We start from the raw sequence: 16,370 nt of genomic DNA on the forward strand, positions 1-16,370 counted from the left end.
CAATCAGCCTTCCAAATGGCTCCCCCCCTTTAGGGATGCCTCTCAATGTTGCTGGGAGGTATTTTATTTATTTTTTTCCAATTTTTGCTTTCCTTAGGAATCCCACTTAGTGTTGCTGAATTTTTTCCTCCTTCACTTCCGTTTTCATTAAGAAACCACTTCTGCTTTTCTTTACATATTCTCCATGTCTGTACTTCTCATTTTTCAAGAACCTGAGACATGAACTTGGTGGAGAAAACCATGAATTGAAAGAACTGCACACTCCTGCAACAACGGGTTGAACACTGACTACCCCTGCATGTATTTATTCCTGAAATGCTTTTTCCTGCCCTTTTGCCTTTGTTCATTTTTTTCTCTTTTGAAAAAATTCTATTTATTTGGAAATCAGAGAGAGAGAGAGAGAGAGCGCAAAGGACATGCACTCACACAGAGCAAAGTGTTCTAAAGGTTCACAATGGCCACAACTCGTCTGGGTTGAAGCTAGGAATGCTATCCAGGTCTTCTATATGGGTGAAAGGAACCCATGTACTTAAGGCATCATCTTCTGCCTCTCAAGAGTGCACATTATTGAAAGGATGGAATAAGGAGCTAGAGCAGTAGCTGAGAATTGAGCCAGATACCCATATGGGGTTTAGATGTCTTAACTACCGAGCCAAATGCACACCTTCCCTGATTTTCCCTGGCTCAGCCTCGCAAATCATCCTCAGCTCTTAGCCTGCCCATCTTGGTACATTTAGCTTATATTGTCTTTATTCCTTAAACTACTGTCTCATCTTTTGAATTGTATATAATATTTGCTCTCTTATTCTTTTATAACTTACCTCATTTGGGTTTCTGTCTTCTGTCACTGCTCTCAGTAGCTGAAATACAAAAAAAAAAAAAAAAAAAGCTTCTGTAAGTTTGCCATACTAATACCTTTTACTCCACATTTTTGGTGATGATGATGATGATTTTGAGGCTCTAAACAGGGGCATTTTGGATAATTTAAAGGTTTATCTGGCTGGCGCCGCGGCTCACTAGGCTAATCCTCCGCCTTGCGGCGCCAGCACAGCGGGTTCTAGTCCCGGTCGGGGCGCCGGATTCTGTCCCAGTTGCCCCTCTTCCAGGCCAGCTCTCTGCTGTGTCCAGGGAGTGCAGTGGAAGATGGCTCAAGTACTTGGGCCCTGCACCCCATGGGAGACCAGGATAAGTACCTGGCTCCTGCCATCGGATCAGCGCGGTGCGCGGGCCGCAGCGTGCTGGCCGCGGTGGCCATTGGAGTGTGAACCAATAGCAAAAGGAAGACCTTTCTCTCTGTCTCTTTCTCTCACTGTCCACTCTGCCTGTCAAAAAAAAAAAAAAAAAGGTTTATCAGGGGGTTTTCAAATAATTGTCCCCACCCCGTACTCCCCCAAAATAATGACTGTTCCTCTGCCGCTAATATCCCACTAAGATTACCAACCATCCTGAGTTGCCCAGGACTGTTCTCCTTGAAGCACCACACGTCTCACATCCATCAGCTTAGATGGTTTATGATCCTATATCCCCACATGACTTTGCCTTTCCTTCATTTTGCCCTTTTATGATAAAAATACCCAATTCAGGCAACTTTTTCCTCATTCTGGATAATTTCAACAGCTTTCTTCCTGGTCTCCTGGCTTCCCTTATTAAAGTCTAAATCACCTGTTATAAGGTGATTAAGTTTTCTAGATTAAGTTTTCCAGATTAAGTTTTCTACAAAGTTGTTTTGATATTGTCATGGCCTTGTTCAAATAATTCCAATGCCTCCCCTTTGCCCATCAAATGAAACTTAAATGCTGTAGACTGGCATTTGATGCCTTTGGTAGTCTTTCATTAGATTGCCTTTCTTATTTTTCTTTAGGTGATTCATAAGTTGCTTCACTATCTTTTAGAACTTTGTAGTCATTGTGAGTAACCGCACTGTGTTTTGTGCATGCATTTGATATTTGTTTTTCTTTAACTGAGTATTAGGATACTGAAGTGACTCAGTACAGATTTGTAGTTGATAAAATCTAAATAATGTCACTGTTTTATGTATCTATTCACATTTATTTCCTTCCTGTTGCTTAAGTTGAGTTGCAGAGTAGATCATAAGAACAAATTAATTTCAGGCAGGCTAGTTTAGAACAGTTGTTAAATAGCTCCAATATGAAAATAAACAATCTGGAAAAGAACAGAATTTTTTAGTAAGCTATGATTTTTATTTTTCTACTCAGTGTTACTGACAAAAAGACTCTGTTTTAATTTTTAGAATTTTATTTATTTATTTTTATCTTATTTAAAAAGCAGAGAGCCACATAGAGAGAGGTAACTCATCTACTGGCCCACAATAGCCAAGACTGGACCAGCCCAAAGCTAGGAGGCAAAAACAATCATGTTTCTCACATTGGTGGCAGGGACTGAAGTATTTTAGTCATCATGTACTGCCTCCCAGGATATGCATTAGCAGGAAGCTGGGTCAGAAATGGAGTACTTGGGACTGGAACCAGGCACTCTGACATGGGATATGGTGACTAGACCTGCTATGCCAAACACTCATCCCTAACCCTGCTTTATAAATCATTATATCATTATTTTTAAGATTATTTGATCACTAATTGCAACTTTATAATTCTATGTCATTCTTCCGTTTGAAGTAAAAACAAACAAAAACACCTTGTGATCATCCATCCATTTGTTTTTATTTTTTTTATTTTTTTATTTTTTTTTATTTTTGACAGGCAGAGTGGACAGTGAGAGAGAGAGAGACAGAGAGAGAAAGGTCTTCCTTTGCCGTTGGTTCACCCTCCAATGGCCGCCGCTGCAGCCGGCGCACCGTGCTGATCCGATGGCAGGAGCCAGGATCCAGGTGCTTTTCCTGGTCTCCCATGGGGTGCAGGGCCCAAGCACCTGGGCCATCCTCCACTGCACTCCCTGGCCATAGCAGAGAGCTGGCCTGGAAGAGGAGCAACCGGGACAGAATCCGGCACCCCGACCAGGACTAGAACCCGGTGTGCCGGCGCCGCAAGGTGGAGGATTAGCCTATTGAGCCACGGCGCCGGCTCATCCATTTGTCTTTATAGTTATTTTCTAAAATTTCAAAGAAGATATTCTCAGTGGGCCATGGAAACAAAACCCTTTCCATTTCTCTTCTGCGTGACTGAAGATAGGTTCTTCAGTGGTCTTCTTCATGTGGAAGAATAGCCTAACGTTTTGTGGTTCTTTTCATCATGTAATCTAGGATCCTACTTTCTTTCCTGGGATTTTTGAATTGCATTTTCATATCTTTAGCTTTGTTGATGGATGTACTTTTGCCTATTGAGGGGTTTACAGCTTCTCTGTTTATAACCCTGCTATTCTCTTATAAATCCTGAGGGGTTCTGCTTGCTTATCTACTGTCTCTCTACTTTGTAAAGACTTTGGTATAAATTTAGTGCTGCCCTTCAGAGCAGGCAAGTGACTATTAGCAGTGTTTGGTACTTGCTAGTATACATACTGCAATCCATCATCTCTTGTCCTTTTGTTAGTCAGAAACCAACACCCCAGCACTCATCCCTGCTGTGGTTTTTCCTTTATTCTAAGTGCATTTCTCATTAAGAACAAAATACATAAATATTTTATGCTTTACTATGAATCAAATGTTAAAAAATATTCTTCAGTTGATATTGTGTTTCAAATGAAAGTGCTGTTAAGTTATGTATGCTTTCATTTATTTAGACTGCTTTATTAGAGTAAATCTCTGTATCAACTATCCATTCTTTTCTATGTTCTCAAGTAATAACAATCCATAAATCATCAGGACTAAGAATAATATACCAAATTGGAATGAGGGCTTTGAAGTCTATAATATTAAAATATAGCCACAAACACTTCAACACTTCTTCCATTAAGAGATGTGTTCTAGGGGCTGGCGCTCTGGCGTAGCAGCATCCCATATGGGCGCAGGCTCAAGTCTTGGCTGCTCCACTTCTGATCCAGCTCTCTGCTATGGCCTGGGAAAGCAGTACAAAATGGCCCAAGTCCTTGGGCCCCTGCACCTACGTGGGAGACCCCAAGGAAACTCCTGGCTCCTGGCTTTGGATTGGTGCAGCTCTGGCCGTTGTGGCCAATTGGGGAGTGAACCAGTGGATGGAAGACCTCAATTTCTCTCTGCCTCTCCTCTCTCTGTGTGTAATTCTGACTTTCAAATAAATAAATAAATCTTGAGAGAGAGAGAGGGAGAGAGAGAGACAGAGATATGTGTTCTAGGTCCTCTACTCTTGAATCTGCTTAGGCTTCTGCCTTTTGATCAAGAGAGAATGATAAAAGAGATACTCAGTGAGTGTGACTGTGAATCCTACATGTCCTAGTCTGTTTTGTGCTGGTATAACAGAATATCACAGACAGAATGATTTATGATGAACCTATGTTTGACTTGTGGTTCTTGAGACTTAGGGAGTCCATCACTGAGTGCTGAGTGACTGGTGGCAGCCCTGATTCTGTAGTCTGTCATGGCAGAAGGTCAAAGGGCAAAAAAGGATAGGAATTAAGCTCATTACTTTATCAGAAACCCACTCCCCTGTAAAAACCCACTCCCACAATCATAGCATCAATCCAATTGTCAGGCTCTAATCACCTCTTGAAGGTCTGGCTTCTCAGCATTGTTCTAGGAGATTAAGTTTCCAACACATGAACTTTAGGAACAATCTCAAACCATAGCCCTAGGTCATAAAAGACCATGCAACTTTTGTTTCAGTTTTTTGGAACACTGACTCTTGGATTCTTGAGCCACTGTGCTCAGTTATCCAAAGGAAGCCATGCTTGAGGAAGTGGAAGTTCCATAGAAAGGCCATTTGTGGGCATTCTGAGTGACAGCGCTGGTGAGCCCAGTCTGTCTCCATAATAGGTGCCTGATGTGTTAGTGAAGAGGCCTCTAGAGTATTGCAGCTCCAGTCATTTATCTGAGATTGTGGACATGCTGAGGCAGAGACAACCCGTGTCTTCTCTGACCTATCAAGATTTCAGGCCTGCTAGACTCATTTTATTCCTTTAAGTTTCAGATTTTTTAAAAAATATTTATTTATTTATTTGAAAGACAGTTACAGAGAGAGGAGGAAGAAATAGATAAATGATTGACAGATAGGTAGATAGATAGCGAGTAATCCATCTGCTGGTTCACTCACCAGATGGCACAAAGGCTGGAATTGGGCTGGTCCAAAGCCAGGAGCCAGAAGCTTCATCTAAGTCTCCAACATGTGTGCAGGGGCTCAAGTACTTGAGCCATCTTCCACTACTTTCCAAGGCACATTAGCAGGGGAGCTGGTTTGGAAGTGGAGTGGCTGGAACTAAAACTGACACCCATATGGAACGCAGGTGGCAGTGACGGTGTCTTTACCTGCTATACCAAAACTCTTGTCCCTTGGGATACTTTTAATTACTATATTAACTTCTTAGATGTGATCAGCTTATCTAATTTCTAGTTTTCATTTGCTTCATCTATAAATAGAAAACAGTAATGATGCCCTTGTTGCTGGCTTTTCTTAGGGGGACTGGAAGAGAGAACGCAGTGTGTAGTGCCCAAAGAGTAAAGTCTTAATCCGTGGTAGCCATTATTACTAAAATAGACAATAATAAAAAAATTATTCTGTTTTTAGTTAGACTATTGTCATTTTTTTAGGTCCTGGCAGAATACACACAGCATAAATTTACTGTCTTGATTATTTTTAAGTGTACGGTTCAGTATTGTTAAGTATATTCATATTGTCATGCAATCAATCTCCAGAACTCTTCTCTTCTTGCAAAAGAAACTCAGTACCCAGTAAGCAACACTTCACCAGCACCCCATCCCTCCAGGATCTGGCAACCACACTTCTACTTTCTGTCTCTGTATATCTGCCTACTGTAGTCATCTCATATAAGTGGAATCATACAGTATTTATCTTTTGTGATTGACTTATTTAATTTAGCATGGTGTCATCAAGATTCATGCACGCTGAAGCATGTGTCAAAAAATGTCCTTCCTTTCTAAAACTAAATAGTATTTCATTGTGCATATACTGCATTTTCTTTACTAAGTCATTCTTTGATGGACTCTTCGGTTTCTTATCTCTTTAGCTATTATGAATAATGGTGCTATGAACATAGCTGTACGTATATCTCTTAGAGACCTTTCTTTCAAATTTTTTGGTCATATACAACAAAGTGGAATTGTTGGATCATATGATAATTGTATTTTTAATTGTGGAGGGAATCAATATATTTTTTCCACATTGGCTCCATTTCATTTTCCCACACAATGCATAAGAGTCCCAGATTATCCATATCCTTGTCAACACTGGCTATTTTTTGTCATTTTTTTAAAAAAGAGTAACTAGCATAATGGATGGTGGTTTTAATTTGTGATCTTGAGCATTTTTCTAAGGATTAACAATGATGAGCATCTCTTAAAGTACTTAGTGATGATTTTATTTTTTTTGGGATGAGTACCTATTCAAGTCATTTGTCTATTTTCAATCTGATTCTTTTGTTGTTGTTGAGCTGCAATTCTTCATATATTCTAGATATCAAGCCCTTATCAGATCAGTTACTTGCAAATCTTTCCTCCCTTTCCCTGTGTTGCCTTTTAACTCTGTTGGTTGTGGAATCACTGCTTTTTAGTTAGTAATTTGGTGTATCATTAATCCAATCAGAATTAAGTTTGGGAATGCATCATCATAAATGTACCCAGAAATATGATAGCAGAATTAAATTTGAATTAAGAGTGACTCCCCCTAAATCAGGATTCACTTTTTTACTAACAGGTGGGAGAATTTTGATGATGCAATCAGGTAAGCAAAGGAGTATTCTTCACTAACATAATTTATATTTTCAAGAGCAAAGAAATTATTTTTAGTTCCTGGGATTTTTTTAGTGCCAACTTGTAGTGAAATCTACATTGTACATCAAATGCTGTAGTGGCACCTGATTGTAACTCAGAGGCCAATGTACTGACTTCTACCCATCATTCTTTGCAACTGGCTGTTGGGAAACCTTTATTCACTATTGTAGCCGATGAAGTATTTGCAGTAACTTAACATAGTAGTTAACGATCTTATTTTAGCTTTAGGTGGTGACATATAACAGGAAGATCGATTTTTCTTTTTTTAATATTTATTTCATTCATTTGAAAATCAGAGTTACATAGAGAGGTAGAGAGAGAGAGAGAGAGAGATCTTCCATCTGCTCGTTTACTCCCCAAATTGCCTCAACGGCCAGAGCTGAGTTGATCTGAAGCCAGGAGCCAGGAGCTTCCTCGAAGTCGCCCACATAGGTGCAGGGGTCCAAGGACTTGGACCATCTTCTACTGCCTTCCCAGGCCACAGCAAAGAGCTGGATTGGAAGTGGAGCAGCCAGGACTTGAACTGTGCCCTTGTGGGATACCAACATTGCAGGTGGCGGCTTTACCTGCTACACCATGATACCAGCCCCTCTGCTGAACTTTGGAACATTGGATAGATGAGGATGGCTTGTAAGATGTTGGTTTAAATCATTTTGGGTACACAGCCTCATTATAAACTGGTTAACTTTAATTTATTGCAGATTTTGAATCTCTGAACCTATAAAATACTTGAGTACATTAATTATATATTTATCTCAAGAAACTACAGAAGGGAATTCAGAGCAGATATTGCATGTTGGAAAGAGAGGCAATACCAGTCAAGAAATCTGGATTCTAGATATGCTTCTGTGAGTAATCATCTCTGTGACTATGGGTGGGTCACTCATACTTTCAAGCTGTCATTTTCCTAAACCCATTTAAGATTCTAACATTTAACTTCCCAATAAGCCTACACAAATTATATACAAAGATAGACAAAATCTTTTTGTATTTACACACAAACCCTTCCATATTTTTTAAACAATGTTTATTTATTTGAATGGCAGAGCTACAGAGGGTGGGGACAAAGAAAGAGGAAGATCTTTTTCTGCTGGTTCACTCCCCCAAATGCTTGCAGCAGTTAAGGCTGGGCCATGCTGAAGCTAGGAGATGAGTATTCAACCTGAGCCTCTGATGAGGGTGGCAGGGACTCAAGTACTTGAACCAACATCTGCTGCCTCCCAGAATATGCCTTAGCAGGATGTAAGATAGGCAGCAGAGCCATGCACTCTACTGTGAGATGTAAGGGCATCCCATGTGGCAATGTAACCCACTGTGCCTCAAAACGCACTTCTACTTATGTTATCTTGACTAATCTAATATCAATTATTGATTCTATCAACTTACTCTGCTTTAAATATCATTTTACCAGCTTTGCTTATGTGCTTAATTATTTATAAATCACATTCAGAGGGCATCTTATGATACACCCATTATGGATATGGAATGGACAAAAAAAGTACATGGAGCTTATCCCTGACAGTAATAATATCTTAGGAATATCAGCATATCTGGCAGGGAATTGCGTCAGAGATAAGTGTACAAAAGAAAGAAAAATTCATGTAAATAATGGAAGATGATGACTTCCACTCCAATTTATCATGCCAAGGGATGGTGGCAACTCTCTTTTTGTTATTAAAGTCTGGATTATTTCTAGAAGAAAATGGTCAGGAAGGGGAAAAGGTTGAGAATCACTGGCATGGATGATGTTGACTGGAATGGTTAAAATAATGTGAATATATAGTCTGTATTAGAGAATTCTTTGGGGAAAACTGATTACCCTCTGTTAATAATTAAAGTGATGCCATTTAAATTTTGGAGGTAAAATTGAGAACATAAGGTGAACCTTTCATAAATTAAAGTTTCATGAAAACAGTTTTATTCAATATGAGGACAATATTTCTAATAATTTGAACAGTCTAATAACAGATTGAGTTGCCTTATAAGACAGACAAGGTTCCAAAATGGGACTTGTCCAAGAAGTTAAATCAGTAGAAAAATTTAAATGACTTCCTGGGCAGGTAAACCCAAAATAAGCAAAGTGGGTTGCTTGAGGCAAATGAGCAGTGTATATTTCACTGAGAGTTTGTCAGGTTTTGTGATTTTTCTAAAGAAGCAAGAAATCAAGACTTTTATGTCTGTTTCCTGATATATGTACATGTTGGCTTTCATTTTTTTTAGCAGCTCCATGGAGTAAACAAAATCCATCTGGTTTCCGTATAGAATGATTTATCTAGTTTGATCTCTAAACTTTGTTTCTGTAATCTACAAGCCATGTCATCTGTAGACTAATAATATAACCTGGTGTTTAGGATGTGGAAACACTAAAAGATCACAGTCTTGTACCACCAAACTTAAGGGATGAGTAAAATTTAAAATTAATTTTTGTTGAAATCATTGGACACACTTGGGGTTATCCTATACACAATTATATAGGACCAAGAATAATCTCTTGTAACAAAACCTGTGTAATACAAAACTGTGAACACTGAACATTTCCCTAGTCGATGTAAAGATAGAATTGAGGGAGTAGAGTTCTAGCAGCTTCTGCAGTTCTACGTGGTGCTGCAAGAAAACAAGATTCAGGATTCAAGGAGACTTTCTGGGATTAGTCTGACTCAAGAATTAGATGCCTGTGCTTTCCTGACTTCTTCATTCTTTTAGGGCTCTTTAATGTTTACAATTCTTTACTTTTTTTTATTTTTTTATTTTATTTATTTTATTTATTTATTTTTTTGACAGGCAGAGTGGATAGTGAGAGAGAGAGACAGAGAGAAAGGTCTTCCTTTTGCCGTTGGTTCACCCTCCAGTGGCCGCCATGGCTGGAGCGCTGCAGCTGGCGCACCGCGCTGATCTGATGGCAGGAGCCAGGTGTTTCTCCTGGTCTCCCATGGGGTGCAGGGCCCAAGCACTTGGACCATCCTCCACTGCACTCCCGGGCCACAGCAGAGAGCTGGCCTGGAAGAGGGGCAACCGGGACAGACTCTGGCGCCCCGACCAGGACTAGAACCCGGTGTGCCAGCGCCGCTAGGTGGAGGATTAGCCTAGTGAGCCGCGGCGCCGGCCACAATTCTTTACTTTTTAAATAAAATAGCAATTCCCTTTTCTCTTTGGAGGCCAACATTCCAACAAAGCCCCCAGAATTATTCTTCTATTCTCTGTCTCTGCCATGTGAATTTCTTTCTTTCATTAAAGTCTTGCATCTGGTGGCTGTTGCTCTTCTATATCCTATATCAGTCCAAGGGGGATTAGACAGTGGAGAACCATCAGTATCAGTGCCACCTAAAGGTAAGATGAGGTTGATTTAGCTGCTACTTCATTCTAGCCACTTGTTGCCTTTGGCTACTACCCCCCCCCCCCCCACCTCATTGCAAGACATTATAAATAAGGCAGCTTTATCAGATTTTCTTTATCAGATTTTTTTTTTTTTTTTGTGGGGCGTCTTGGAAGAAATAGGTGGTTACACCTCAGGGAAGTATGTAGCTTAATATTCAATTTTATATCTCCTGCTGTATCAAGTTCCCCAGTCATCCAAAGGAAATTTGCCACACGTGCAAATTTTCTGGTCTTTTGTATCCTAGGAATGTAACATCCTGCTGGCTTCTTCCCTCCTCTTCTCCAGAGCTCCTCTCCCTCCACATTCAGTTTTTTTCATGTTTCCTGATAAAGCTCAACTCTTCACTGCCCTTCCTTAAATTCCCTTAAGTTCTACTTTTGCTTATTTGAGACCACATTAATTATTCCATTGAACAAAAACCTTACACTACAGGTGCAGGTCTTTTTACACATAACACTGGCAGGACCTTTGTGATGCCTGTCTTTCCTTTCACAGGAACTGATCTTGGGCATTACCTCCTTCCACACTAAGTTTCTGATTTAAGTTGGCCTAGAGTTTGGTGCAAATAATCATAACTCTAATGAGTTCCCAAGTCATGCTGTTGATCTAGGAATACTACTTTGAGAACTTGGTTCAAAGAATAGGCTTAATTAAGCAAAGGAAAAAGTGACAAGGCCAAGAGTAACTGAGAAGGCCTGTTCTTCTTTCTGACATTCTTCTACAGAGAAATTTAGCAGGGCTGCTGCTTCCATTGGAAATTGAGAACAAGTGCAGTACCCTCCACTGGGAGAAGAGAGCAATGTCACCCCTCTCTCTTTCTACCCTCTTGTCCTGCTCTCTCTCCTCTCTACCAAACTGGATCATTGTCCAAACATGTTAAGAGGCTCTGTGGAGCATGCTTGATTATTTTTGCTTATCACATGACATCTGATGTCTACTCCATACCCAAATCCTATTGTTCCACTAAATCTACTAGTTGTAGACTAATTGATGTCTGTCTTGGAGTTGACTTCAGGAAAGAAAAAGAGTCTATCTTGTTCTACCTAACTCTTGAAAGTGATGGGTTATAAACTCACGTACTATTGTCATTGGCCACTTTCAGCCATGTGGTCTAAGAAAATCAGAAACCTTGTATGAAGGGGAGAAGAAGCAAACCTATTTTTAGAGGAGCAAAAATGAGAAATAGAGAGAGAAAGGTCTAAGAGTCTTTGAATTCTTGCTTCCAGATGTATCTGAGTTCTGGATGGATTCTGCTTGAGGATTCATGAGAATGTCTTCTTTAAGTCTAACCCATTTCGTGATGGATTGTTGCTCTTTGTAAGAAAAAGAACTGACAGAGACACGATGCTTCATTTAGAAGTTTTGATTTCCAGCAAAGCGCTAACTTGAGGCACGAGAGGTTTCTGTAAGATGAGTCCAGCAGGAGCCCTCAGTAATTCTGTTCTGTTGGGTTACTTTCCTGTATAGAAGCTGCATTATTTAGCAGGAAGTCCCTTGGAATCAGCTGAGTCTTGGTTTCCATCACAGCTCCATTATCTGCAGGCTGTAAAAGTTGAAAACGTCATTTGAATTTTCTAAATGTCAGTTTCCCATCTTTATTAAGGGAATGTATCACGTATTATGCAGAGTTGTTTTAAAGATTAACATAAAAAATAAGAGAAACTAGCACAACCAGATTTGAATGTGTTCACAGTTCAAGGCACATTTTATAGTTTTAAAAGACATCCTCAAAACATAATGTGTTTTCAAGAAGATAAATACAACAAACATAAACATGAACAAAAAATTAAGATTTTGTAAACTCAAGACTGCTGCAGTCGCTTTGTGTGTTAGTCATGGTTTTATACAGAAGAAGCACCATTATCATATATATTCATAGATACATGAATCTGTGTATCTATACAAGTATATATAGGTATCTGCAGGGTAGGCTAGAAGGCTGGAGACCTTGCAGTTCAAGTCCAAATATGTTTAGTTGGCAGAATTCTCTCTTCCTTGAGGGAAGTCAGTGTTTTTCAATTAAGGCTTTTCACTGATTGGGTGAAACTCTCCCACATTATTGAGGGTAATCTGCTTTATTTATTCGAAAATCCAATCTAAAAGTATCTTCATGAAAGCAACCAATATAATATTTGAGCAAACATTTGGGTACCATGGCTTATCTAAGTTAACATTCATAACCATTGTATTAAGAGTGATTTTAAATTTAATTTTGAATTTCCTAGTGACCAGAGGAAAAAAGATAATATAATTTTATTTTATTTTATTTTAAGATTAATTTATTTATTTGAAAGTCAGAGGTACAGGAGAGGCAGAGAGAGAGAGAGGTCTTCCATCCAATGGTTCACTCCCCAATTGGCCACAACAGCTGGAGCTGCACCAATCCAAAGCCAGGAGCCAGGAGCTTCTTCCAGGTCTCCCATGCAAGTGCAGGGGCCCAAGGACTTGGGTCATCATCCACTGTTTTTCCAGGCCACAGCAGAGAGCTGGATTGGAAGAGGAGCAGCCGGAACTAGAACCGGCACCCACATGGGATGCCAGCACTTCAGACCAAGGCATTATCCTGCTGTGCCACAGTGTCGGCCCCTTTCATGTATTTTTATTAAGAAAGAAAATTTCCTGGCCGGCGCCGCGGCTCACTAGGCTAATCCTCCACCTAGCGGCGCCGGCACACCGGGTTCTAGTCCCGGTTGGGGCGCTGGATTCTGTCCCGGTTGCCCCTCTTCCAGGCCAGCCCTCTGCTGTGGCCAGGGAGTGCAGTGGAGGATGGCCCAGGTGCTTGGGCCCTGCACCCCATGGGAGACCAGGAAAAGCACCTGGCTCCTGGCTCCTGCCATCGGATCAGCGCGGTGCGCCGGCCGCAGCGCGCCGGCCACGGCGGCCATTGGAGGGTGAACCAACGGCAAAAGGAAGACCTTTCTCTCTGTCTCTCTCTCTCACTGTCCACTTTGTCTGTCAAAAAAAAAAAAAAAAAAGAAAAAAAGAAAATTTCCTTTGTAGAGACAATGTTTCCATATATATGAAATTTTAAAATATTATATATTGCTCAATGCAATATTTTGGAACTTGACCTACATTATAGGTGAGGCTTATAAAAGTTATTGTTTTATAATAAATGAAGAAAATGTTTTCTTGTAAACACTCTGAAAAATCAATGAAGGATTTTCTTCCAGAAGCAGTAACTGGTGAGGGGCTTTTGGGTATGTTTCTAACTTACACATGTCTTTTGTGAATTGGAGCAAATTTAAAAATACGTAATTTCGTTTACTTATTCAGGGCTTGACGAAATTAGTACTCTTGGATATCTTTGAATGGGGAATCATGCCATCACCTGCATCCTATCTGGCATCCAAATCCTGTCATTTCTGATTCTCATATTCTTCAAAAATCGATCATTCCCCTCCATCCTATTGTCATTACCTTAGTTTAATTTCTCATATGAACTTGGCAACAACTTCCAAACTTATCATTGTTCCTGCTTAGCCACTTCAAATGCCATCTTTACAGGACCGACCACCAGATGGTCCCTTTTCAGTAAACAATTATTATTCTACTTCCCTGTTTAACAGCTACCCCTAATGTCTTGCTGTGTAAAATCCAAAGTTTCAGCACATTCTTCCACAGGTACCTTAATCTTTGAGCATATTATGTTATTTAGAAAATTTAGAAAGTGCGTTTATTTCGGACATTTCTGCCCATGCACATGACTTCTAGTTTAAATGGAAATCTTGGTTGTTCTCTAAGGCTCAGACTTCCTTTGACCTACTTTAACCCAGACCAACTTAGACATTTGAGTTACACCTCCTTGGGCATAAGAGTCTGAAATGAGGGTACCAAGTGGACAACACAGTTATAATTGCCCTCGACAAGCCCATTGATTGAACATGTGAGCCATCTTAGTGATCAACATACTATGGCTCTCTGAGCTGTAGCTACACAGCAACGTTTTTCCTCCGACGTTGGGGCAGTTTGTTATTTCATTAATTAAGCACAAGTAAAGCAGTTGGCTTATGTTAAGCTTTTGTTTCATGATCTTTATTTTTTTAAAAGATTTTATTTATTTTATTTGAGAGTTAGAGTTACAGACAGTGAGAGGGAGAGAGAGAAAAAGGTCTTCCTTCTGTTGGTTCACTCCCCAAATGGCTGCAACGGCTGGAGCTGCACCAATCCAAAGCCAGGAGCAAGGTGATTCTTCCCAGTCTCCTATGCGGGTGCAGGGGCCCAAGCACTTGGGCCATCTTCCACTGCTTTTCCAGGCCACAGCAGAGAGCTGGATTGGAAGAGGAGCAACTGGGACTAGAACCAGCGCCTGTATGGGATGCCGGCAACATAGGCAGAGGATTAACCTACTGTGCCACAGTGCTGGCCCTGTTTCATGATCTTATGTTTCATGGTATTATACATCTTTAAGGTATTGTGTATCTTTAAAACTAGGCACATTCTAGTGATCCACATGGAGAGGTGAACTGAGGCTCATCATGAGAACCATCGGCCCTCTTCATCTGTCATGTGCGTGTTCTACAGTATATGTTCTTTGAAAGAAATTGTGGAGAGTTACCTGCACTGTTTAAATTGTTGCTTTTTCTTTTCTTTCCCTCAATAGGATGCCATACTTGTATAGCTTATTTCGAGCAAGTTAAACGATTACACCCTATAAGCTTTGGTAGAACACTCATGTTGTGATGCAAACCTTTGTTTTACTTTTACTACTCACTTGCTATACTGGAGTAGAAATCTCAGTTGGGGTAGGGCTGCTTGAATCATCTCCGTGTACCCTTCTCAAACATATTAGGACTTCAGTGGCCTTTGTATGAATAGGTGAGCTTAGTTATAGAAGCCAAAGAATAAGGCATTGAAATTATCTCGAGCTTTAACTTTGAACTTTCCATGTGATGAGAGGGAAGTTTAATTTCTGGTCAGTTGTGGCCAGATTCTACATTCAGATAGATCTAGTCTATTTGACAGGCTTGTAAAAAAACAGTATAGGAGAGTTAAAATACCACATAAATGCTAAATAATAAAGTGACAAGCACAGTATGTCAAGGGATGCAAAGTAATGCAGCTATGTCTGTAAAACATTTACTATATTTTGTGTCTAAAATGTTCAACAACAACAACCCACCACATGGCGGCATCTGTGCTTATTTCCTCCCTGGTCCTTGATATTTGGAATCCTTTCAATGTTCAATGCCCAAAAATGCAATAAATATTTTTACTTTGGTACATCCTTATTTTAACACTGGAGTTGGTATCAGCCAGGATTCTGGGGTTACTCATGTCATGTGACTGCCCTCCCACCATTGGATATGTTTACAAGTGAAAACTAGCAATATGAGCCTCAAAGGCAGCCTGGAAGGAGGTATTGCAAAATGTATATTGAGGGATAAGTGTACAAGCCCAGAGAGGGATGCTATTTATAGGAAATGGTGGGTAGGGTAGGAGGTAGAGAGAGCAGGCATGTATGGGGCTCTGATCTCTTTGAGCACCAGGTGGCACTACTGCTTTCTTGCCTGGCTGTTGCCTACTTATGTCAGGGACAATTCCAGAAACAGATTTTTGTAGGAAAGGGGAGGTGAAGGTTGTGGTGCTATGTGTTCCAAGGGCAGAATGAGTAGGTAAGACAGATAACAGAATATTTATTATTTATCACACCTTAGAAATGAGTCTAATCATGGGAAATTTGTTATTTTAATGTTTCACAAGGCATAAAGAGACAAAGTTTGGCATGGTTTAATTGAAATTTATTGTTAGAAAATCTGTTCAGCTTAGGGTATTACTAGATTATACATTTATTAGCAGGTTGACTTGTCAGGTTCCTAAAGGCAGAGGCATATGTAGAAAGCAAAGAAACAAACCCAAGCACATTCAGTCATGGTAAGTTACTGGACACATGTTTAACATCCATTGTAAGGTTCCTATATGTGTTTGCAGGATTGTGAAGATTATTTCTTTTTGGCAGTAGTTGATTTCTTAAGGAGACTCTGAATTGGGTAACTGATTAAATTTCTCTTTTCTTGTCTGCAGTTAGTAAGTTTAAAAGTAAATGTGGGAAATCAGTATACTATTTTGCAAGATGGTAAACATATTCTAACCATATCCTTATAGTTTGCTTCTATATCTTACATTTTACATTTTTTTGACTTTCACTTTTTTCTTTTT

Source organism: Oryctolagus cuniculus, chromosome 1 (genome assembly GCF_964237555.1).
Source record: "Oryctolagus cuniculus chromosome 1, mOryCun1.1, whole genome shotgun sequence".
Taxonomy (NCBI): Eukaryota; Metazoa; Chordata; class Mammalia; order Lagomorpha; family Leporidae; genus Oryctolagus; species Oryctolagus cuniculus.